Consider the following 23,617-nt stretch of genomic DNA (forward strand, 5'->3'; position numbering starts at 1 on the left):
AATTAGGAGGAGTTTCTACCCGCGCGCGTCTTGCCGGAAAATTGTGCGTCCGGCAGACGTTAGTCTTCATCCTGACCTCAACAAGTCTTAACGTTTGAGCAGATATAAGTCACTGAATAAAAGACTCACGTTGAACGTTATTGTGTGTTTCAATTCAGGAACAGAACCTATCCTTCTATTCCTTTACATTATTCATTAATGCATAATAATAATAATAACTGTATTACATATTTCCATTTTGTACACAATTACAGAATAAAAAGTATATTGCATTGTCTTTTTCCTTATGTGGGTATAACTCACTGTTTTAAGCGTGCCTTTATTATTTATAACTAAGAATGCACGCCTCTCGGATTTTTCTTCCATTATTGCTTTAGTCTGACTTTATTAAAAGCTTCATAATTTATTGTACAAGTTTAGTTCCTCGCGATAGTATAAAGTTTAATATTAATACTTGTTGTTAGATGTTGGTTATTTAAAGCTTCAGAACATTTTGTTCGAGAACGAAATTTAGCTCTTTCATGCGCAAACTCTCTGCAAATTAATAGGTGGCGCAGCGTTTGTAACTCAGTAACTAATAGATTAATTTCGATGGGGATTTTTAACAAACAAATTTTTTGTACATACAGCATAATAATTTTTCTCAGAATTAATCTCGGGGAAGGTTTTAAGCTACACATTTAACTTTCTCACTCTAACAGAAACCAGGATCGAAGATCTTCCTTGACTGTGTGTATAGTTGTCGATTGTTTTACTCCCACACTGGTAACTGTGTTTGTATTGTAACTTTGACTACCTGTAGTTGTCAATTGTTTTACCAATCCAAAACCCTATACTGCTTCATTATTCAGGACTAGCTGACCCGTTACCCGGTTTCACCCGGGAATTATTTAAGGCGTTTCCAAAATAAAAAAACCTTAAAAAAATAGCCTATAATCTAATTTAGGGCGTATGTAATGTATGTTCCAAATTTTATTGAAATCTGTTCAGCCGTTTGGGCGTGAAAGAAGGACAAACAAACAGACAACATTTCACTTTTATATATTAGTACGGATGCTACATTACGAGCTAAAATTTGATTTACGACATAAAATCGCTCGCACCAGGGCGGGTACACCAGCTAGTAAATAAATAAAACGCTGCATAACGTGTAAAAATGTTAAATGTGTTATCCAGTGCCGAGTTAACAGCGAGGTCCATGCGTGGTGGCGTCACCAGTGGAGGGTAAATATTTGGCCTAAATGATGACGTCGGGGCATAGGTACTCAAAGGAACCCTCTTTTTTCTCAATTCTCCTGCGCGTACCACTGTTTGACCAAGTCTCGCCATCCCCTTTGTTGACGAATCAGTCGATGAAAACGCGTTTCGAAGAAACGTCATGCTTCGTGGAAATCAGAGCTAAGATAGGTCGTCTGTTCTCGTTTTGGAATATCTTTGCCAGAACGTCACTGGATAGCTGGAATATTGATGGTATTTTTCTAATTTTGGATAGGTAGGGTAAGGGACCCAATTACTGACACTTTAAGCGTTGACTCCGACATTATATTATAGTTTTATACTTATAGACTAAAAGTATATGTTGTTCTTGCTATTTATTATTGTTTAATATGTTTACTTGATGAAAGAAATTTGGTGGATCTTAATACATCGATTTTTATGTATAAATTCATTAATTTCAAAATATATTTCGAAATCTATTACTGACACCCTTAACCCTCGGTTGCCACACTGGGTCAAATTGACCCTGCAATTTTTTTAAGCAAAAATCTTTTTGTCGTAACTCTTATGCCTTCAAATTATTTTTAAGCACGATGACACTTTAAATGTCAAACTCCTACGATGGGCATATATTATACAATGTTCAAACTTTATCTCAGAATTTTTTAGACTTTATTTAACAAATAGTTTTTAAATAACAACTGGTTGAAAATTGGCAGGGTCAAATTGACCCAGTGTGACAACGACGTTCGAAAAAGTAGGCGTGACAACCGAGGGTTAAAATGTATTTGACTGAATTACTGACACCCCAATTACTGCCAGCTAACCTAATACTGTTTATCTCATTTTAAGGTTATGTCGTCTCATGTACACAGGGTTGCCAGATCTTCGGCATTCAGCCGGAGTCTCAGGTTTTGAACCGTTGTCTCCGGCCTCAGGCAGGCACAATAAAAATCTCTGGCAGAATAGAGAATATTAGCGAATTCGGCAACAAATAAAAAAACTATTACAATCTGTAACAAATTCTAACAAATATTCATAATACTTTATTATTATTATTACTCCTTTATAAGAAGTCATTATTGGGGGAATTCCACTTACTCACAAATCGCCCGAGAGTTTCATTAGGGTAGATTTCCTTATTGGGAAACCAAGTGGAGGCGTGGCTTAGATTTCAGCGCTGTGGTGGTAAGTTGGCGAACTATTGAAAGTAGGCTCAGATCCCGCCAAACATTCCGAATAAGTATTTATTAATCGAATAAGTAAAAATTTAGTGTTAAAAAAAATTTAAAAACGCTCGTTTTTCACAACATGTCTGTATAAACACTGATAATCGTATGGACTTCGATGGATTTCAGCCTACTCTCAGTAGTTCCATTTTCTGTCACTAGTTGGCGTATCGAAATTCTTGGTTTCCCAATACGCGACTGGACGCATCGTCAAGAATTTCAAAGTCGATTTCCTCGAAAACGAAGCGCGATATCAAAAAAGTTTATACCTTTTTCTCGGCTTATTTACTTGTTATAAGTCGAAAAGAAAGAGTAACTTTTTTCCATATCGCGCATCATTTTCGAGAAAATCGACTTAGAATTTCTTGACGTTGCCTTCAGGGAAACCTAGCTTAATGAAAAGCACGGGCGATTTGGGCATAAGTGGAATATGCTCATTATAATGAATTTTAGGTGCCTGTTTTCCTATTGGCCCTTTTTTCTCTAACTCCACCCCCCCCCCACCCCCCGTCCGACTCCAATCCCCAACGAAATTGAAATCTCCGGCAAAAGATCAGGCCTGATCTGGCAACCCTGCATGTACATGAGCAACTACTGCTATCACAGTAATACCAAAATGCTTGAAACGCTGGTACCAATCACTGTCACCCAATTAATAAATAAACAGACTTAATGAACTGTTGAATTCCGATCGTTATTACTTTCTATGATGCTTACATTATCTAAAACATTATATTTTGTTATGTTAATAGCTTAAATATTACAATTGCAGCATTTTCTTTAACATCTTGCTTTCTCTTTTGCTAGTAAGGAAGTCATCGTTTTCACTATCTTAATATCCGCTTAAAATGTTTGATCGTTTCATCCGAATTAACGAAGAAAAAATTAGGTGCTGTTTTTTCGTATCGTATAAATAACAGTTTCAATTGAATGCTAATTTTTTTTACGTATCATTTCACAAGATTTATTCGTTATTTTAAATAAAACAGCTTAGGGTAGGGTGGCAGTAATTGGGTCCTTTACCCTAGAGGAATATTTTCAAAGAATGTATTTTTGCTCGCGGCCTCGTTTACGAACCACAGCGATTCGACTAATTTATTTAGAAATGTAATCTGACTCTAGAAATGCACCTTATTTTGGCAGTTAATTTTGTTATAAGCTGTTTTGAAGGTTTCGCCCTGTCACAGAAATTTTTGGAAAATAACATACTCTTTTCACAAATGTGTTTGTCAAGAAACTAGTTTCACCCTTGTCATTCATCGACCCTCGTGACAAAAACCTTCACTTTCATTATTATAATTAAAATCATCCTCGGTAAGCTCATCTCTTTAACAAAATAAACATTTGCGTTTTCACTACGTACTTATTCACAGCACTTGCATGATCGCTTATTAATGCACGTAACGCGTGCTCACGCGCCCCTATAAATGTATGCGAAAGAGGTACAGGTTATATATTTCCAAGCCCAAGGGTAAAATGTTTCAAAGAGATGTGTTAATAGCGAGCCACCTTTTATGACTTGAATACAAATTTCGAACGGTGAAGTTGGGCGGGCATTATAACGTATAAAGGATGGTGAGACGTTTACGGGGACTGTAGTTGTACTGATAAGGAGGATACGTCTCGAAGGGGTCCCCTTAGGATATACGAAGATACGAGAGCCGTGTCGGCTGGCCGATATTGCTCGTAAGGATCGATACGGGACCGGTTATCCTATTTAAAAACGAAGGATCTACCTACGCATTCGGAGTGGTAGAGTTGTACCGTAAAGCTGCGGATACCGTGGAAGGCGTGGATCCTTGATTTACCTCTTAACGCTAAGCTGAGTAGTTTTATTTCGCTACCACAAGTAGATAACGAGTGGAATGTAAGAAAGAGGAAACAAGCAAACGTGTTTGTACCCTTTCAGAGTGAACATTTAGCTCTTGCTTTTATACATTTATAACAGTGTACACTTTGCCTCGCTATACCCCGCCAAGATAAGATATAGGCAGACACCCTACCAGAACGTTTAAAATACTTGGTGTCTATGACTGCCTTAAACTTGCTGCATTTATGAAATCTGGTAGGATTGAAATATTCGCTATCTGCTAAAATAATGTAGCATACCTACCATTTAATAAAATTTCTTAACACTAATTAATATACTTACGTTATCGATATAATCGAATTTCTTAAAATTGCAATATTTTTGCTTGGGAGATAGTTGAAAAATCTATACACAGTCTGTCCCACAAGAGTGTGCTCCTTGTAGCCACGGCACTGTACTTTAAGAAGGAGTGGGTCCTTGAGAATTCGGAAGAGAAAAGTGTCTTCTACTACGCTGATTAAGGGGTGATGCTCAGTCAGGAGGCCGAAAAGGGTGGTCTTTGGAAATTTTTTACTCAGAAGCTATAACACATTTCTCAAAAAATCTTTTTTCCTTTTAAGGATTGCATCTAGTACCGTCCATCGTAATTTTTTTATTTAAAAATATTTAGCAATAACCGAGTTATTGTCCATCACTCGAAGGTTCTCTAAAAAGAGGCTTCTGTTTTTCAAAAAAAAAATTCAAAAGAATTGACTTATTATATTATATTATCTAGTATTTGAACGAAGGATTTTTCGAAATATTGATTTGGGAAAAAATGGCGGATGTTTAAAGTAGAAGTTTCAATTTTTATCATAAATCTTGCCTGATTTTCGTCAATTAAAAGAAAACTAAGCATGGGATAAGAAAATCCTTTGTTCAAATACTAGATAATATAATATAATAAATCCTTTTGAATTTATTATTTCAGATGATCGACTTTCGAGCAGCAGTGGTCACCGCAGAAGCCTTTTTTTAAAAGAACCTTCGAGTGATGGACAATAACTTAGTTACTGATAAATATTTTTAAATAAAAAAATTACGATGCACGGTACTAGATGCAACCCTTAAAAGGAAAAAAGATTTTTTGAGAAATGTGTTATAGCTTCTGAGTAAAAAATTTCCAAAGACCACCCTTTTTCGGCCTCCTGACTGAGCATGACCCCTTAGCACGTGTGGCATTTTAGTTTGTGATTCCGTAGAAAACAAGCGATTTTTAAAATGAGAGCTCCGTATTTTTTGCCGCTTTTGCACGACGCGGGAAGAAGAGAAGAGCATAGTAACGTTTGCACTGGCCTGCACACTCGTCTGATGCGAATCCAATCGAAAACGTTTGGGTTCTCATAAAGCACAGGCTTCAAGGAAGACGTATATTCACGGTCAAGCAGTTACCTGGAGAAATATGGTCTTTATCTTCGAAGTATGCAAGCAAGTTAGTTGAAAGCATGCCTAAATGGTGTCAAGCGATTATCGACAGCAACGGAGACGGGAACATATAATAGGTAATTGAATATTAGTTCATAAAACGTACTTTTCGGCAATGTAGACTTTTTTTAAATCTAATTGTTGGAGTTCAACGAGTCTCAGTGTTAGGACTAAGGGGCTGCGTTTCTCTTTTTCTGGAGAAGAGGGGCGAAGGGTCTTGACCGGGGCATAAGGTGACGACCGTAGCCAGTCTGAAAATTGTGACCAAACCGTGCAGATCGCGTTCCGTCTCTTAAAGTTTCTTTTTTCTTGTATACTTTTATATATAACCAACTAACATTAATACGTGGACACACTGTGTATTGTCTATCTATACAATAAACCATAAATGTGTTTACAGTGTGACATTTATTTTTAACCTCTGCGGAGTAATTTCCAACACTAATGACTGTACTTAAACATATAAAATAGAACGACTGTCTGTGTGCTCCCTATTAATTCCTAAATCCTTCGACTGATCTGGACCAAATTTAGCACAGTTACTCTCTAGGACCTTGCGGAAAAAAAGGCTACCGTGAAACCTGGACACCGCAACCAATCCCCCTGATTTTACCCCCTTCACACCATACTAATTTAAGCATAGTACGTTATTATATAAGCAAGCATTGCGTAATAATTAACGCAGGCGCCAGTTAAAGTTAAACTGTTTCATTTTCACATTCCCACAAATGCTGATATTCTAGAATCTAGATATACTGTGTAGTTTAAATTGCATACTATGAAGCACACGTCTTGTTGCCAACATACAATACTGGTTGATTGAAATAAATAATTAACGGCGTGTACAATAAGTGTGCACAATTCGTTTTTCAAAGTAGGGCAACTGGAGCAGCAGTCTGTGAGGCACCGTATTATTCTTTAATTTGAAGTGACTCTGACGGGCACCCGTGCGAGGGCAACACGTGTTGGTCCATACTGTGATACAATAGTGGTTAACGATGACACAAGGGTACAATGACATGTGACAGGGGCCCACGGAAGAATGGCCCCTGTCTGACGAAGGGAACCTGCGGACTGTTCCCCGAGTTTTTTTATCAAATTCTTTTGCGCTGTAGAGGGTATCACTCAAAACCATCCGAGGATGTAGTAAGGCGCAACTCTCCTCCATTTTTTTTTTTTTTGAGAAATAAATTATTGAAAATGAGACAATTTCGGTCGATGAGTGTCATCCGTCTGATTTCTGTCAGGGAATTGACATCCCAGTAGAGTCTAATTTTCACATTTTCGACAATTTATTTCTCAAAAAACTGGGGGAATTGCGTCTTAAGGGGTTACGCCACCCTGGGGCGCTCGAAACAGCACTAAACTAGACGAATTTTTTTTAGTGATACTATGAGGTTGAAAATTATTTATTTTCTTCTTATGGGTAGAGCATGTATTAGTGCATATATTGTATAAATACTGTACAAAAATATTAAAAAATGACCGAGTTATTTGTTCTCCCGCGAAGCTCGTCCGCCGTTACACGCGTGACTAACCTAACAAATTATAACGAACATGTTCGTCTGAAATCGAAAACCCGATGATTTTCGTGTTCCTTAATAAAATACCTACGATGTAGCATAGGGATTTGAGAAAAAAAATTTATTGCACAAATGAGAGCAAAGTGAAAAAAATTATACGTTTTTCACATGAAAAAACGAATTTAAACCGTTAATTATATACGAATGGGGTATGGGATGGAAAAACTGATACGCTGCATCGTAGATAATACCATTAAGAATATGCGTGCCAAGTTTGAACTCAATCGGACAAATAGTTTCGGAGATATTTGATAGGTCATCTTTGAAAATGTACTTTCGAGAAAAACGCAAAAGAAGAAAAGTAGAATGGTCGCTATAACTCGGCTATTTTGGGGAATTTTTGCGTCTACAATGACTTAAATTATTCTTAAAACTTCACGTAATAAGAAAATGCAATGAAAAAAAAATCGTGTTTTCAAAACTTTCAGGGTGGCGTAACCCCTTAAGTACTTACATCCTCAGGTTGTTTTGAATGATATTCTGTACAGCACTAAAGAATTTGATAACAAAACTCGGGGGATAATTCGCAGGTTCCCCGCGTGAGAGGGCACACCTTCCATTTCACTTCCATTCCATTTTATATTCTGTATGTACTTCGTTTAACGATCCGAAACTGCAAAACAAACTTTTTCTACTTGAGTCGCTGCTACTTAACCCTTATAGGGAATTTGTAAAGTTACACGGATAAGTCAAATTGACCCAATATCATATATTTACAAGAAACGAGCATATAAAAATAAAATAATAAAACAAAATTAAAAAAGTTAAATTAAAAACCAATTAATATAATTATCATTATTTATTACTGGCGCCTATTAGTTATTTAAAGATATGAAGGAGTTTCAGTCTAAATAATCGATTATTTGGCCAGAATGACCCAATTTACGTACAAGGGTTAAACAAAATTACTGTACTCACTTCTGTTTTCATTTTCCCGTTTTCAATTCTCAATTCGTACATTAACTGATTAATTCGCAGTCTTTAAATACAATCTACATATTTATATTTGCATCCAAATTCTTGATTGTTTTATCATTTTGTATTTTGATGCATACCAGATATAAAAATAGTTTTCAAATCGACCGCGCTTAGTGAAAGAGAAATGGTGGCTAGTTGGAGGATTTATGGGTACTTTTTCACCGTAGGACACTCGATGCGTCACCGCACAAGATTCTAGGTGTGATATATCGAGCTCCGTAAGGTGTTGGATGACAAAAGTGGAATCCTCTTCATGGGTTGGACGTGCGGTACTGTGAAACATTGTATTGGCGTCAAATGAAAAAGGAATTGTTTCCATCTCGCGAGGAAAGCTGCCTGGAAGTGGGTTTCACGAATATTTACGAGTGTAATATTGGAAATTAATGTCCTCGGTTGGTGTGGTTGGCGGCGGAGCTACATATTGGCTTCACGTTTTGCAATTTCTGTCGGTTTCTCTGCCACCGGCTGACATATTAGTACATACGGTAAGATATGACGTGCTACGGTTGTAAACACCGCCTTTACGATGCCTTTGCCCCTCGTTTGTAAGCGAAAGGCATTTCTTCCGAAGATATTATTAAATTTATAACATCAGGAATAAGACATTAAGGGTGCAAAACTTCTAAAGCTTACGTTTGTGAAGCATCCCTACTTGCGAATCTCATTTCATCGTTCCAGTTTGTAATCAGATGTAAACCACTTTGCCAGTTTCAAGTGGCACGTTGGATAATAAAATTAATCGAAATTGGTTTCGAGTCTGATTGGAATTTATTATTGTAGGAATAGGTTTTGTAATTCCTACGCATATATGTATGCCAGCCACGGAAAAAGAGGGAGCTCGGGACTCGAACCCACGATCTTCGGATCCTCTTTTGCGTAGGGGAAAACAGTGTAGTTGTTGGCAACCCTAGAAGGGAAGATCCCGAACCCGAAAATTCAAAGAATTCTGAAACTTTGTGGAGGTGTAGGGGATTTCCTCCTGATTACAGCGCAATTTTTGTTTGTTGCCCAAATTCACTCGAAGGGGGGGAAATTAACCCCTGAAAATTCGGCTGTTTTCCGATTTTGCGTTATAACTCGCGAAATGTCAGAGATGGAAAAAAAGTTTCAAGACAAAAGTTACTGCTTTTAATTAGATCTATCATTTGGTAAAAAATTATTTGACAGTTCAGGAGTTATAACACAAAATAGGAAAATAGCCGAATTTTCAGGGGTTAATTTCACCCCCTTAAAGTGAATTTGGGCAGCAAACAAAAAGTGCGTTGTAATCAGGAGGAAATTCCCTACGTGTTCACGAAGTTTCAGAATTTTTTGAATTTCCAAATTCGGGATGTTCCCTTGTAAGCCAGAGGTTCACATAAGCGTTGAATTATAAGTCTTATTTTGATAGCTTTAAGAGCACAATTAGTGTTAATAACTGTAAACGACTCTAACAGTCTAGAAATAGAAGTTGTTTAAAAAAAGAGTAGAAGGATCCACAAAAATCTACAGAAAATACGTTACCTACGAAAAAACATAGTTATTGGCCAGGCGAAGGCAATGATTGGCCGGTCGTTTGGCAATTATTGGCCACTATTTCATAACCTATACGTGACGTATACCCTACTTAATTATAAAATAACGTAAACCCCAAAAAAATGAATTGATATGGTTAGAAACATAGAATTTAAATTATTAAATAAAAATGGGTATATTTTATATGGGTAATGTAATAGTATTAAATTTAAAATATATAATCTATAATACCTTTTCTACTTAAATGTTTCTATATTAACTAGTATTGCACCTTCTTTTAACAGCGTTTTACATTGTATTAAAAACATTTTCTTTTAAAACCTAACCTCTTAAAATCACAACAAAGAAGCAGCCAAAGTATGGCGAATGGCGGCCAACAAATGTTTCACTGTTGCTATGACTGTTAGCTATATGTTTAAACAGAAGCTATTATTTGTGAAACTCATTGCAATCTTGCAGCGAGCGGTCTTCGGCTTTCCAAGTGCCATTAACGTGAATGATCGATCAAGTATTAAGAATTTCATATGCATAACACGTATGCATGCACGTATCGTTGATTGTATAGCGTGCACTCGTGCGATATGGACACGTCGTAGACACAATTAATGCAGATACATGCATACATATATATATATCTGCATTCTCATAGCTAGGGCGAAAGGGGAAGGAGGTTCTGTTAATTACTCAAGCCTCCAGCTTCCATATTCGATGGGAGACCCTCGAGGATCGATATTCGGTTCCTCATCCCTGCTATTTCAAGCATCGTGTCCGCACCTTCGTGTCGCACACGCACATTGGAAAAGTGCAAGGATTCTTAGAAAATCGCGAGACTTCACTATATTTAAAAATCATAGACAATTGAAAACCTGATTGGTCAACAGAATTCATAAGTGTTCAGAAAATTTTCAATGCAAATGGCAGACCTCAGTCCAACCGTTTCTAAGTTATAAGAAATATAAATTATTTTTCATAATAATTAAAGAAGAATTAGAAGTTAAAGTATCTTTCATAAGAATTAAGATTAAAAAGAAATCGTTGAATGTTAACGGCTTCTGACGAATCAATCTTATGGAAAAGAACTTTACATGTTTCATTTCGCAAATCAGATTAAATTATCCTTCTTTTAATTTTAATTCCAGGTTTTCACGAAAGGAGTGAAGTTTCGTACATTGCTGCTTTGGAACCTATAATTTGGTAATGTAAGCGTTTATCGGACAGGTACATGCCAGCTTGGCGTTCGGTAGCGACCGACCAGTGAACGGCGGAAAATACAGGAATGATCAAACTATTTCGCGGAGGGGGAATAACCAATCAACGCCGAGGTGGGAAACGAACGGCGCCACCGTCGAGCCAAACCAAGCTAGCCAAGCGGGGTAACTGTTGTCGACGCTGGTTGGCTGCCGCCTCATTTCCCTTGGCTAGCTTGGTTTGGTGGCATATAATCATATAATCATTTTTAGGAGAAAAAGGAACCTGAAGACACGAATATTTTTTCAATTTTTTTTTACAATTGTGTTTGGTTAATGAAAAGACAACTATCCCGCACCCAGGCCAAGTGAAAATTCAAATTTAAATATTCACCTATACAGTATCGCTCCGCTCTAATGTATAGGGATACGGTAACGAAAACTGGACGCGAACGGTCTTCACCAAGCCAAGTGCGATTGTTGTTGAGAAACTCAGATATTATTGCTGTTGACTTATTCCGACACAACGCATTCCATTTTCCAACTTCTCCCGGGTATTAGTATTGGTTGGGGCTAGATTAGTGCGGGGGGGGGGGGTGAGTTTGGAAATACTAAAAACGAGACTGCAGTTACAAGCATTGCGCGATGAGGTCAATATCGTACATTGTATCGTCAACTGTGATGATACAGTCGACGACGACGAGAAGATGGTTGTGTTAGTAACGTCTGTATAGTTGGATTTCGATGTACTATGCTGAAAGTTTTTTTATTAATATCTCAGAAACTAACAAATACCCGCAGCTAAAATTTTATATTAGAGGTTCTCCCCACTCCCGCCCAACCTCTCGAAATTTCGGTTCATTCCGGTGGTTGGGTCATACCGTAGTATATCCGTATATTTTTGTCATACATGTAGGGCCTAGTTTCGTTTTGTGCGCGGCACACTTACCCTATTCCGCGATGGAAAGAGCTCGTAACGTTCGTAAAAACTTTTAGTGCAAATAAAGTTACTCTGTCTCGTGAGTTCTTTTAGTACTCCAACTAGATTTACGAGCGAAAACAAAAGCGCCTAATGTGAGACCAACCGCAGGAATACAAGTAGCACTTCTCGCACCGCGTGCCTTACAACATGTTAATAGACAATAAAATTAGAAAACAATGAAATTGGACCACAGCATATTGAAGTCGAATTTCACGAATGGCGAACAAAATACATAAAACTTGAAGTAAACCACGACCAACACGACAATGCCTGAATACATCACGTTTTGCAAAAGTGGATCTCTAGTTGTAAGAAATGCTCAAGCAAATTAATTCTCTTTGAAGTTGTATAAAAAATTAGGACAATGAAATTTACATGAAACATAAAAAAGGGAGGTTTAATCGCCTCTGAATGTCGTATAAAAATCTTAAACAATCTACTGCGAGTGGCCCCCACTTGATAATTGGAGCAGAAAAGAGGAATAGAGAAAAAGATGCATTCCAAGCCACATCACGACAGTAACCCAGCTAACTGTAACGGTAACTGAATGAAAGTAATGATAGCATCCGACAGACGAATGGCGCGATCGAATTCCGTTGCGCACAAAATCACGGTATGTAGTAGGTAACGAGATCGCTTCCAGGTGGCGTAGCTGCAGCAACTAAAGTTCGTAAGACAGCTCGCCCATCTATACTCTCCCCGCGTTACCTTTCCCTGTCACGTAACCTCTAAATGGCCATTATTTACCAACTTAGAAATATCACGAATCTGTGTGAATTGAAGGGGCATAAGCGACGTGCACGGTATATCTCCATCGTTGGTGGTGGTAATTTTAGAAAGCCCTTTCCTTTCATCTTTATTACCACAACATGTTATAGAATCGCCTACAACGTGCCGGTACGTTAGTGCAGCGTATGTATAAATAATGGCCAAATAAATAGGCGCCACGGGTATTAACGGTATTTCGTTAGATAACTTATGAAAGCGACGCGAATGTGTATGTGTGTACAGGGAGGAATTCGTAAGAGTTTCATAGCTCCATAATAAATCTATTCCCCAGCACATGCGGCTAACTGGTTCTTCAGTGAAAAATCGCATGAATCGAGGCAGGTAGTTTGGTGGTAAATTAAAGACGGCACGTTACGTGACTGGATTACGATAGGTGCCTAATTTAATGGCAGATACAGTGCTCCTCTGTGAAGCTGATAGTATTTCCTCGGTTAGACTGATATAAAATCATCCCCACTACCGTTTCTTAGTTACTTATCGCAACCGAGCGCTCGACGCCCGAGAACAATGGGCCATAGAAGACAAGGATAGCACTAAGTAGCCATTAAGAAGGGAAGATTGTCAAGTTCCGCATTTCTCATCGGATCTCCGCGAAAATGATGCCACTCGATTCCTTGCGTTTTCCAGATTAAAAGATACCAAAAAACATGTAAAGCGGACCATAATTAACGAAATTACATAAAAAGTTAGTTTGCAGAATTTAAAGACAGCTTCGTTAGAAATAGTCGGATTTACATGGAATTTGGTGCGTTTTAAATGGGATAATGCCAGAAATCCATTGGTATTCCACTTTTATATAGATGCGATAAAAAATAAAGAATTTGATTTTGTGAATTAATGCCCGAGCGAACCTCGGCGCGACGCGGCGTCTTATTTTCAACATGCAATTTCTTTTGCTCTCATCCCCTAGTATGGTTCCATTTCATAAAAAAATAGTCCCTGAGATAGATTATTGCAATTGGACAACAGGAAAGAGTGCCGACCAGGCCTTAAAGTTTAGAATTAAAGAATGGTTTGAATTTGAAGAATAACTAAAAAATGGTAAGCTCTATCGAAATTTTGTCCAAATAATATTAAAAGAGCATTCAATTTTCTACAATTATAGTATATATCATTTTTTCATGCTTCCAACCATTTCTTAGTTAATAGCGTTAATAACGTAGCAATAATGGCGTACAGATAATGTCTATATGCGCGTAGTGCGGACCTTTCTATGTTCAAACGATATTATCTAAAAAAGGGTTGGAAGCACGAAAAAATTATATATACAGTAATTGTAGAAAATTGAATGCTCTTTTAATATTATTTGAACAAAATTTCGATAGGGCTTACCATTTTTGAGAAATTTATTAAATTCAAAACATTGAATTCTAAACTTTAAGGCCTGGTCGGCACTATTCCAGTTGTCCGATTGCAATAATATTTTTCAGGGACTATTCTTTTATGAAATGACACCGTTCTAGGGGGTGAGAGTAAAGAAATACGAAAACAAAAATTCGACACGTATAACTAAGGCCACCCTACTATGCCAGTAAGAACATCATGCACATTTGCATTTTGTTTTTCATAAATTTATTTGCAACTGTAATAAACTATATTTCCGCAATTTACCAAATTCCCACTGAAGGAAATATGTAGGAGTAAAATGCCGTGTTATTAAATTAAATTATTGGATTTATTTTATGTACCTAGTTATCAAATCATTAAATCTATTTCATGTAGGTAGATTTCTACTTCCTTTTCCAATTTTGTACCGTGTACATTTCGTTAATTCGAAAAATTAAAGTAATGGACTAATTCATACATTATTTCAAATTTCAGAATAATTGCTCACAGTTAGAGCAGCTTTTTCGAGGAATAATTATTTGTACTCACGGGTTATTTCAAACACTCTTTTACAACAAAACTGTTGACTTTTATAGCGAGTAGTAAAATACAATACATACCTATTAACATTCTCTACAATCTAGCATCAAATCTATTTAGGTGCATGGCTGTTTAAGTAGCACAGCATTTTCCAATTATATTCGTTCTATATATGTAATCAAAAACAATTATCTCTTATCTAATCTAATAACTATTCAGCTCTACTTTATAATACCCGATAATTTACGAAACTGACATTAACTAGACAAGGTAGAAAACCTTATGAGTTTAATCCTTCCTGCGTCAACCACTAAAAACCTCCAAAGGTTTTCAAACACCCTATACCCTTGATGGGTTCTCCTTTAAAAGCTCGAGAAAAATGGATACTTTTCAAGAATTTACAGATAATAAACCACTTTGGGAGGGTTGTTCTCAAATTGTACATACACTAGGCGCCAGAATCGGCTTCCCTTCGGAAATTTGGCAACGTTGCATGTCACTAGAACCGCTGAGTTATGCCTAGTGACATGCAACGTTGCCAAATTTCCGAAGGGAAGTCGTTTTGACGCCTAGTGTACATGTTCATTCAGCAACTGCCACTTCAGCAATATACATAAATATTGTAAGTCACAAAAATCATTATCAAAACCTTATTGGAACCGTTTGTATCTCGAAACTACGTTCTTCAAGATTACAGAAGTGGTATATCCCAGAAACTGATAGAGTTACCGATGTGAAATTTTCAGAGACTGTAGAACACGCGTCGCTCTATTGCACGAACTATAATAATATGCACGATATTTTTTCTATTATTAATAAAAAATGGCGACAATTTTTTCACGATTTTAGCTTCAGGAAGTTGCCATTTTGTGAATTTTCAACATTATATAAAATTGCGATTCTATAGCCGTACTAGCTTACAGTGGGGACCCACCTTTACTTCCGTAAGGGGGTCAAGTTTTCTTCACAAGCATCTATTTAATATGCACTTTTTCAAAACGTATGACTTGCATAAGCACGAAACAAGGTGCGTGTATTATTCAAAAGCCAATGACCATGTAGGTAAGTAAAATTTGAGGACAAGCTCAGTACTTAATTCTCTAAAAATTCCTGGAAGTACCCATGTTGTTCGGCCCACCAAAGAAGAAAGTCCCCTGTTAATCCTTCCATTAAACCATTATTCTTAATTATTCAAAAATGTTCATTGTCTTCATCCTCCAGTTTGTGATCCTCGAAAAACTCCTGTGCCGCCAATTGCTCGTAATAAGTCCACATCGCTAACGAAGCAGTGGTGATGAATGACAGGCATCGACAGTGGAAGTACCAGTGAAAATTACGATTTTACCTTAACGAGACGAGCAGTCTCGAGAGGTGTAGCTGCCGTGAGCTAACATCGTGAAAGCGCGAGCGCGCAAACCCGCGATACTGGTCCCTCGCGTCTTCGTGGCTGGATCTAATTGGTCGATCGATTCGAAAAGTCCCGTAGATTGGGCCCGGTAGTTTTGAAACAATTAGAAGGAATGTCGTCGGGCGCGGCGGCGTCGATAGGCATCTGGCGTCGCTTTTACCTGCCCTGCTCGAACCTCAGTTCGTGCGCACAGGCAGAAGTGCAGGGAGCACATGCCCGTTAGGAACTTTCCTTTCTCGTGCTTAATGGATTATGCCACGGACGCTTATGCGCATAGTTCTGCACCTCGCATAGATAAACCGTAGATAGAGGCCGGTCAAACGATCGCAAAGACAGATTCCGCTAATTGCTGTACTTTCAAGCTCACTTAAACCCTTGACCCTTTACGGTCCTGCGTCCACTCCGCTTCGACATGTTGCGGTCTACCGTGTGTCGTTTTACTTCCAGCCGACTATCGCGCAGAGCTGGCGAAAGGAGTGTTAAATGCTTTTTGGGGAATTTTTTAAACTGGCTGGTAACGAGGAACGCGTGGTAGATCGCAGGTGATTTAGGGTTTCTTGAAAAGGGAAGCAAATTGAAATTGAGAGCTGCAAGGTGTAGGTTCACTAGGGGACTTACAGTACCGCTGGTAAGTGTTTGTCTACATATGTCCCTTCTGTGTCCAGGAGTATGGAAAGTTTTTACATTAGAGTGAGAACTGGGAAGCAAATGTAACGTAAGTTTCTTGTCTTAGGTAATTGTAAAGGGAAAAACGGTTAGAGCAGCCAAGTCCAGGTAGGCGGTCCGAGGAGGCTAGCATCCATAGCGTCTTCTACGTGCTGCGTGGAAGGGGGTGCTCGAAGCCAATGAAGCGGCGGGCTTTCAACGAATAGGGAAAACTCTATAGTTGTTCCATCCTAAGAATAACCTCGTTCGCGCAGGGTTGATTCTGAGGAGGCGCTGATTGGTCCGACTCCTCACTTAACCGCCTACGTTTTTCTCCGTCTTACCGCCTGTTACCTCTCTGTTAACCGTTCCGCAACCTGCAGTGTTGACGGTGACATCGGTCACGTCCCGCCCTTAGAGAAGCAGCGAACCCGGCAGGTAAAGCGCTACGAACAATCGCCTGCGTCGGGCCCGTAAGCAGTAGTGGGGGGCAGCGCAGATCGGTCACAAAACGGTATGGACGTTAGGGTTTTTGTTGGGATGGATACAGTATAGTAATGTACGTGTAGGCTCGTACCCTTAAGGTGAAATTCCACGGCACGTGGCTCGCCGACTCGCGCTCACCAAGCCGTCTCGCCGGACCTGGGCGAGCCGAGCCGACTCGCCGAGCACGCGCCATGGAACTTCACCTTTAGGTCCTAAGGGCACACCGCTAGAGTTTTCCCTATCCGTGGCATGCCCGCCGCTTCATTGGCTTCGAGCACCCCCTTCCACGCAGCACGTAGAAGACGCTATGGATGCTAGCGCCCTCGGACCGCCCACCTGGACTTCGCTGGGTTAGAGTAAAGAAGGTGGTAAATCGTTTTGGAATTGTACGATTACTAGCTGATTGGTTGGAACTTTTCTACTTAAGGAATACTTTAACTTACTGTATTATGAAAAATATTTAAGTATTGTCTCAAGAAGTCAATAATAAGAAAAATGGAAAAACAAGAATCGAAGTGATTCTTCTGGGATATTTATGTAGACGCAAATGGAAACAAATTGTAAATAAAATAAAGAGCTTGATGGTATACCTAGTTGTTTGCGGGCGCAAATTTGTTTATGTACACATTTCATTCGGTTTTACTTTGTACTTTTCATTAGGTAGTACATTTTACATTAATGTTTATAATGGTAAATCATGACAGTACAAGTGAGCAGACATTTGTGAGACGTACTTAGTGTACATGCTATACTGCAGGGCTGCACAGGGAGCCGTTTTTAGCGCCTAGCTGCGAGCAACCCGCCTGTCCCGTTGCTAAGGTTAGAATCGGCGAGGAGAATTGTAGTAGTGTATATAGCTGGGTTCAAGTCATACCAAATGCACGTACACTACTGCAGTTCGCCTCACCGATTCTAACCTTAGCAACGGGACAGGCGGGTTGCTCGCAGCTAGGCGCTAAAAACGGCTCCCTGTGCAGCCCTGCTGCTATAGGATAATTGTATGATATAGCTTGGATATTTTCTAGAGGATGTTAGAAATAAATGCTAACTGCGAAGGTAGTAGTTAAAGGATTTGAAATGTCTGGAAATAATGGTGTAATTATGAATGTAATACCGAGTAAAATATTTTCAGTACGTGTACATTGAACTGTATCAAAGATTTTTTAAATATGTGTACCTTTACATTTCAATAACTTGACTTATAATAATAATAATACAATAACAAGAATGATAGTAATACAACAAACAATACATAAAAAAATCTTCAGAGTACAATTTTCTGTACTCTGAAGATTTTTTTATGTATTGCTTTGTTTTATGTATTATTGTATTTTTATGCATTGTTATCTTTTGAATGATATTTCAAAAGAAATATCCCTAGTAGCATTTCTGGTTTGCCCACAGTATCCCCAAGTTGGGAATTAGTTGGCCATCAAAATGCCAACAATAAATGCTACCAGGGATTACACAAAAGTTAAAAGTTAAAAATGATTGTAGAGAACTTCATTTTAGAAAAGTAATAAATGTGTTAAATTCTTCAGAACGGCAACTCACTTTTTCCCTATTGTAATTTCAATATCGAATTGAAAGATCCAATGAAAATTGAAGTTTCGATAAATATTGTGGGTCATCGATAACCCACGTGACATGGAACTTGTTACTTTCATATTACCTAATTCGTCTCACCTTTCTCTTCCCAAAGCATGCATAAAAATTTCACTGACACTTGTGTGTGACATCATAAGTGACATCGATTAAACGACGAAGCGAGACAGTCGTGAAAACGGCTAGCAAACTATGCATTACAAATGTAACGAGTGGTTCTTGTGCAAAGTTCACCTCGTGCAGTTAACTTGCTCCAATACTTTGCGTGATTGAGTTCGGTAATTTATCCGCGGTGCTAGGAATAATTGCATGCTGAGCCAGTTCTTTGGGGGACCAGTTTCCAACGACGGAGAAACCGCTGGGGAGAACCTCGACGCAAGTTTCCACGATCTTTGGACAGACGATTTTTCAACCGAGCAGAAACGATAATTTGCATACAGGTACAAATTATCGCCATTCACAGTGAAATTCCACGAATAAGGAGGAACGATCAGCCAATTGCATTGCTACAAGTCTCTACAATATTTAAAAATGTTTTTACACGATGCAGAAACGTAGCCAGTGGACAAGTATGGATTCCCTGTAGTTCATTTAAAATAGAATCGTTTTAAGGGGGTATTTTGGTCCAGAAGGTAATTTTTACGATTTTTTTCCAAAGGAACCCTAAGACTTTTTGTATAAGTTTTTTGCACACAAATGTACTGATATTCAAAGTATATAATTATTTTTTTTAAGTAAAAATAATAAAAATTACATAAGTTGTACTTGATTTTATGAAGTCCCTTTAAAAAAAGTTTCTTACTCCGCCTTAAATGTTTAAAAAGTAGTCCTCGAAAATAAAAATTTCATTTTTTTTGTTCGCCTTCATAAATAAAAAGTGTTCGAGAAGTATTTAAACTTTCAAAATTTGAGAAAATTTTATCGCACGAGAAAAAAAAATACAACATAAAAGATGCTCCTTGTCCGGATCTACAACTTTAGTTTGATATATATATTTTTTTAATCAATAACTTGGAGGATATTATATAAAATCGACTTTGTGAGCTGTTAAACAATTATTTAAATGTTTAAGGGCCCAGGGGCACATTTCCCCGTTATCCGATCGACCTAAAAATTTACAGATTTTTTTTAAAACTATTCTGGAGGGTACCCCGAAAAAAATCTTGAAAAAAATTTACCAAGCGTAAATAAGAGCCACCCTAGTGTAGGTACACGAGAAGCTATAAGAATGTTTCCTTTGAATGGCGTTAACATAATGGACATAACAGTCGAGAATTGTCGCGAGTATTGTAAAAAATTATGGAACACTAAAGAACGAAGGAGAAAGAGTAAGGGCAATTATAATAAGGCTTGCGTTGTAAGAAAATAAACAGTTGGTCGTTGACTGTACGAATTAATGCTGCACTCAAGCTACCGTAAATTGGGCGAAGCTTGGTGGCGCGAAGTAAATTCGAGTCGAGTGGCAGTCTATCTAAGAAAATTATCGCATAACGAGCGAGTTTCTCGGATACTTCGCGTGAATGGCTAATTCATTCGTGGTATTAGGGGATAGTGTATGTCATCCGTGGATGCAAGCCAATTCAAGCCAGGAGACATAAATCTTCTACAGAGACTTATGTGTTATTTCAGTTACGAAGGATAACTGAAATTGCCACTGAAATGGCCCAATTGTTCGTCAGGTCCGCTTCGCACAAAACACTTTTCTGGCTTTGGACTGGCGTTTCAAATATATCCACGCCTATCTTTTTCTATCTTTTCTAACTCAGCGGTGCTAATGGCAAATGCATTCGAAGTACCAGTCGTGAACTACATAAGTGTCCTGTACGCAGGGGCGGGTTTGGGATTTTCGGGAGGAGGGCGCAGGGGCAAATCCAAAATTTTCTTGAGGAGGGGGGAAGAACGTAGGTCTGAGAAATAAACCAGGGACCTTTCCCGATAATATTTTCCTGCTAAATGAAAAAGTGTCTTTTTGTTTGGTATCAATTTATTATATTTTTTCTCATATTGCTAAGTTAAAATAAATATTTTGCAAATTAAAATAAATATTTTTCCCTGTAGGGGAGGGGTTTTGCAAATTAAAATAAATATTTTTCCCTTGAGGGAGAATCTCTCGCTCTGAATCCGTCGCTGCCTGTGTGGAAAGGTCTTTACTATTCTATTTGTGCCTCGATCGCCCAAACCCAACTGCCTTCATTTCAAACGAAAGCCGATAAAAGATGTCGACAGTTAAAGCGAAGCGAAGTCAAGTTCAACTGTTCAATTATACAACACCCGATAAATTCTGCAGCAATGAAGAGACAGTGAATGATGAATGAAGTACCGATGAGCCAAAGATAACGAGGAATCGCATTGATATTAACTGCGGCCAGAGGTGGAGAATCGTTCGCAGAGGCCACGTGAGTCGCGGGACGTATGTGTGCACGCCTCCCGATAATTTACACGAAAAGGGTCGATAATTAATTCGAGGTAGCGCAATTACTCTTCGCGCACCGGCTATAAGCCGATCCACGGGTGGTTGGCGAGGAGGCAGGGGGAGGTAGCACGTAGCAGAAGGAACGGTTGCGCGTTGTTCCGCAGATAAATTTAGATAATCCCGACAAAAAGGACGGGGTTCTACCAGGAAGAGCGAAGTTACTATTCTACGTGGACGATATTATTATCACGACCCACCAGTCACCGATTATTATTCCCGCGTACAGAAACGCAAGGACGCGGGACAGGCGTACATTATGCGCGGGCGTATCACACGCTCGGATGACTAATGTCGCTTAAATACACCTTTCCATTTGCAGAAAACTGAGCGGCCCAACTGTTTTCCCTTGCCCTCGTACCCAGTGGCGGATTTAAGGGAAAAGGCCCAGGTGGTAAACCGTCTGTGACACCCTATACTGATAACGGAATTATAAATAAGTTTGCGCGCTTGTGGTATGAAATTAATAGGAAACAAAAGAAAAATAATATTTGGGTAAATTCATAATTTCTTTGGAAAATGAGACCCTGGGGGGTGGAGCCTTCTGGGCAGTGTCCCCAGGCGGTAACTGCTCATCAGCCGTCCGTTAAGGTGAAGTTCCACGGCGCGGGACTCGCGAGTCGGCGAGCCATGAGCGCAGGGTTGCGAGGCAGTCCGGGACCTGTGATGCCAGATCGGGGACGGGTTCCCTCGAGAATTTCCCCCACCTCGCGCACACTACGCCGGAGCGGCGCGTCCGTGAGCTCGGCGCTTCGGAGTCCAACTCACGGACACGCAGCTCTGGCGTAGTGTGCGCGAGGTGGGGGAAATTCTCGAGAGAACCCGTCCCCGATCTGGCATCACAGTCCGGGACGCCGTACTGGCATATATGACGTCACTTGGCTTGGATTGGCTTAGCGTTGGTGTGACGTCACGGCGTCACCTACCAAATATCAGTGTTCCCCTTCTCCTACACCGTACGACCAAAGAGAAGATATGTCATGTACGCCAGTACGCCACCATTCATTCAGTACGCCTGGCAACCATGGATGAGCGTTCCCACGGCGCAGGACTCGGCGAGTTTCGCGCCGTGGAACTTCACCTTTAAATCCGCCGCAACTCATACCTCCTTCGAACCTTTGGTGGCTCTAGAATTCCGTGGGACTACTTTTCAAATGATAATTTTAGGCGGAACATCGATAGTATTGTGTTTTGCAGAGGTACAGGGTGAGTTGCAACAGAGGCATATATTAGGTTGCTGCATAAGTTCTGCCCGCCACTTCGTTTGTATTATGAGTACATACTATGAGTTACTCAATCCAAATGCAACTATCAATGCTGATTTATATTGTCAACAACCTGAAAGTGTGCAGCAAAAACTGTGAATTAAAAGATCATCCCTTGTGAATCGAAAGGGTGGCCTGTACTTCGACGACTACGCGAGGCCACAGGCGATAGTGACGTAAAAAAAATATCGGAACTCCAATGGAAACTTATTCCTCATCCATCATATTCCCCGGATCTAGCACCAACAGATTTTCTCCTTTTGCGATCACTATAAAACAGTTTAGACGGGGAAGCTTCAATATTTTCGAAGCCACAAAAAGTGCAATAAGTTGTTTTGTTAATAATAAAACCGAAGATTGTTATAAAACAGGCAAAACACAGCTACCACGTAGATGAGAAGCTGTCATACATAATGGTGAAAAGTATATAGCTTGAAGTACCTACACTCCATTCATTATATAAGAGCAGACCCACGCCCCTACCGATCCTGCGCAGCTCCTACGGATCTGACACACGCGATTGGTCGTAGCACTTTCCCCGCCGGTTTCCTACCAATCAACAGTATATCCCTGCGCGGAACGAGGCTACTCTAAACTGGAACGCAGTGTACTATTGCGAGATGAGAAGAAGCAAGACTACCCACAAGCTGAAATGTCACAGGGGCAAGGGGAATCGCCCGCTCGCTCCACCTTATCCCCTCCAAGAAGTCCTGCTTTTCGGTTCTTAGCGGCTCTCCATATCCGCGGATTGTTGCGATTGGTTTCGTTTACGTTCTTCGTCACGGGACGAACTGTGTTGGAGGGGATACGTTGACGCGAGCGGGTGATTCCCCTTGCCCCTGTGACATTTCAGCTTGGAGGTAGTCTTGCTTCTTCTCATCTCGCAGTAGTAGGTATAAGCTGTTTTTAAAAGTCGAATTTGCAGAAGACGTACTCTAGCGAGCAGATCTTAAGGCGAATTTACACTTTTCTACTTTGGATATGCATCGCGGATGATTCATTCACAACGAATGTGAAATATAAAAGTTGGAGTATTTATGCTTGTTCAATGGTTGAATTCAATTCACTAAGGAGTTCTCAAAATGTCGGCAAGTGAAACAGTGAGTGCCGGGGTTGG

At 39.3% G+C, this 23,617-nt stretch overlaps 1 protein-coding gene and 1 long non-coding RNA gene across 8 annotated transcripts in view; both read right to left on the reverse strand.

Annotated features, from left to right (window-relative positions):
- Positions 1–23,617, reverse strand: part of Sick (sickie) — a 626,930-nt gene that overhangs the window by 304,783 nt on the left and 298,530 nt on the right. The window lies entirely within an intron of this gene.
- On the reverse strand, positions 9,693–10,207 carry LOC143372280 (uncharacterized). Its single transcript, XR_013086257.1, has 2 exons — positions 10,080–10,207; positions 9,693–10,036 (listed from the first exon to the last, which is right to left on the reverse strand). It is a non-coding gene; the product is annotated as an uncharacterized LOC143372280 (long non-coding RNA).

The sequence above is a fragment of the Andrena cerasifolii genome, chromosome 8 (genome assembly GCF_050908995.1).
Source record: "Andrena cerasifolii isolate SP2316 chromosome 8, iyAndCera1_principal, whole genome shotgun sequence".
NCBI lineage: Eukaryota > Metazoa > Arthropoda > Insecta > Hymenoptera > Andrenidae > Andrena > Andrena cerasifolii.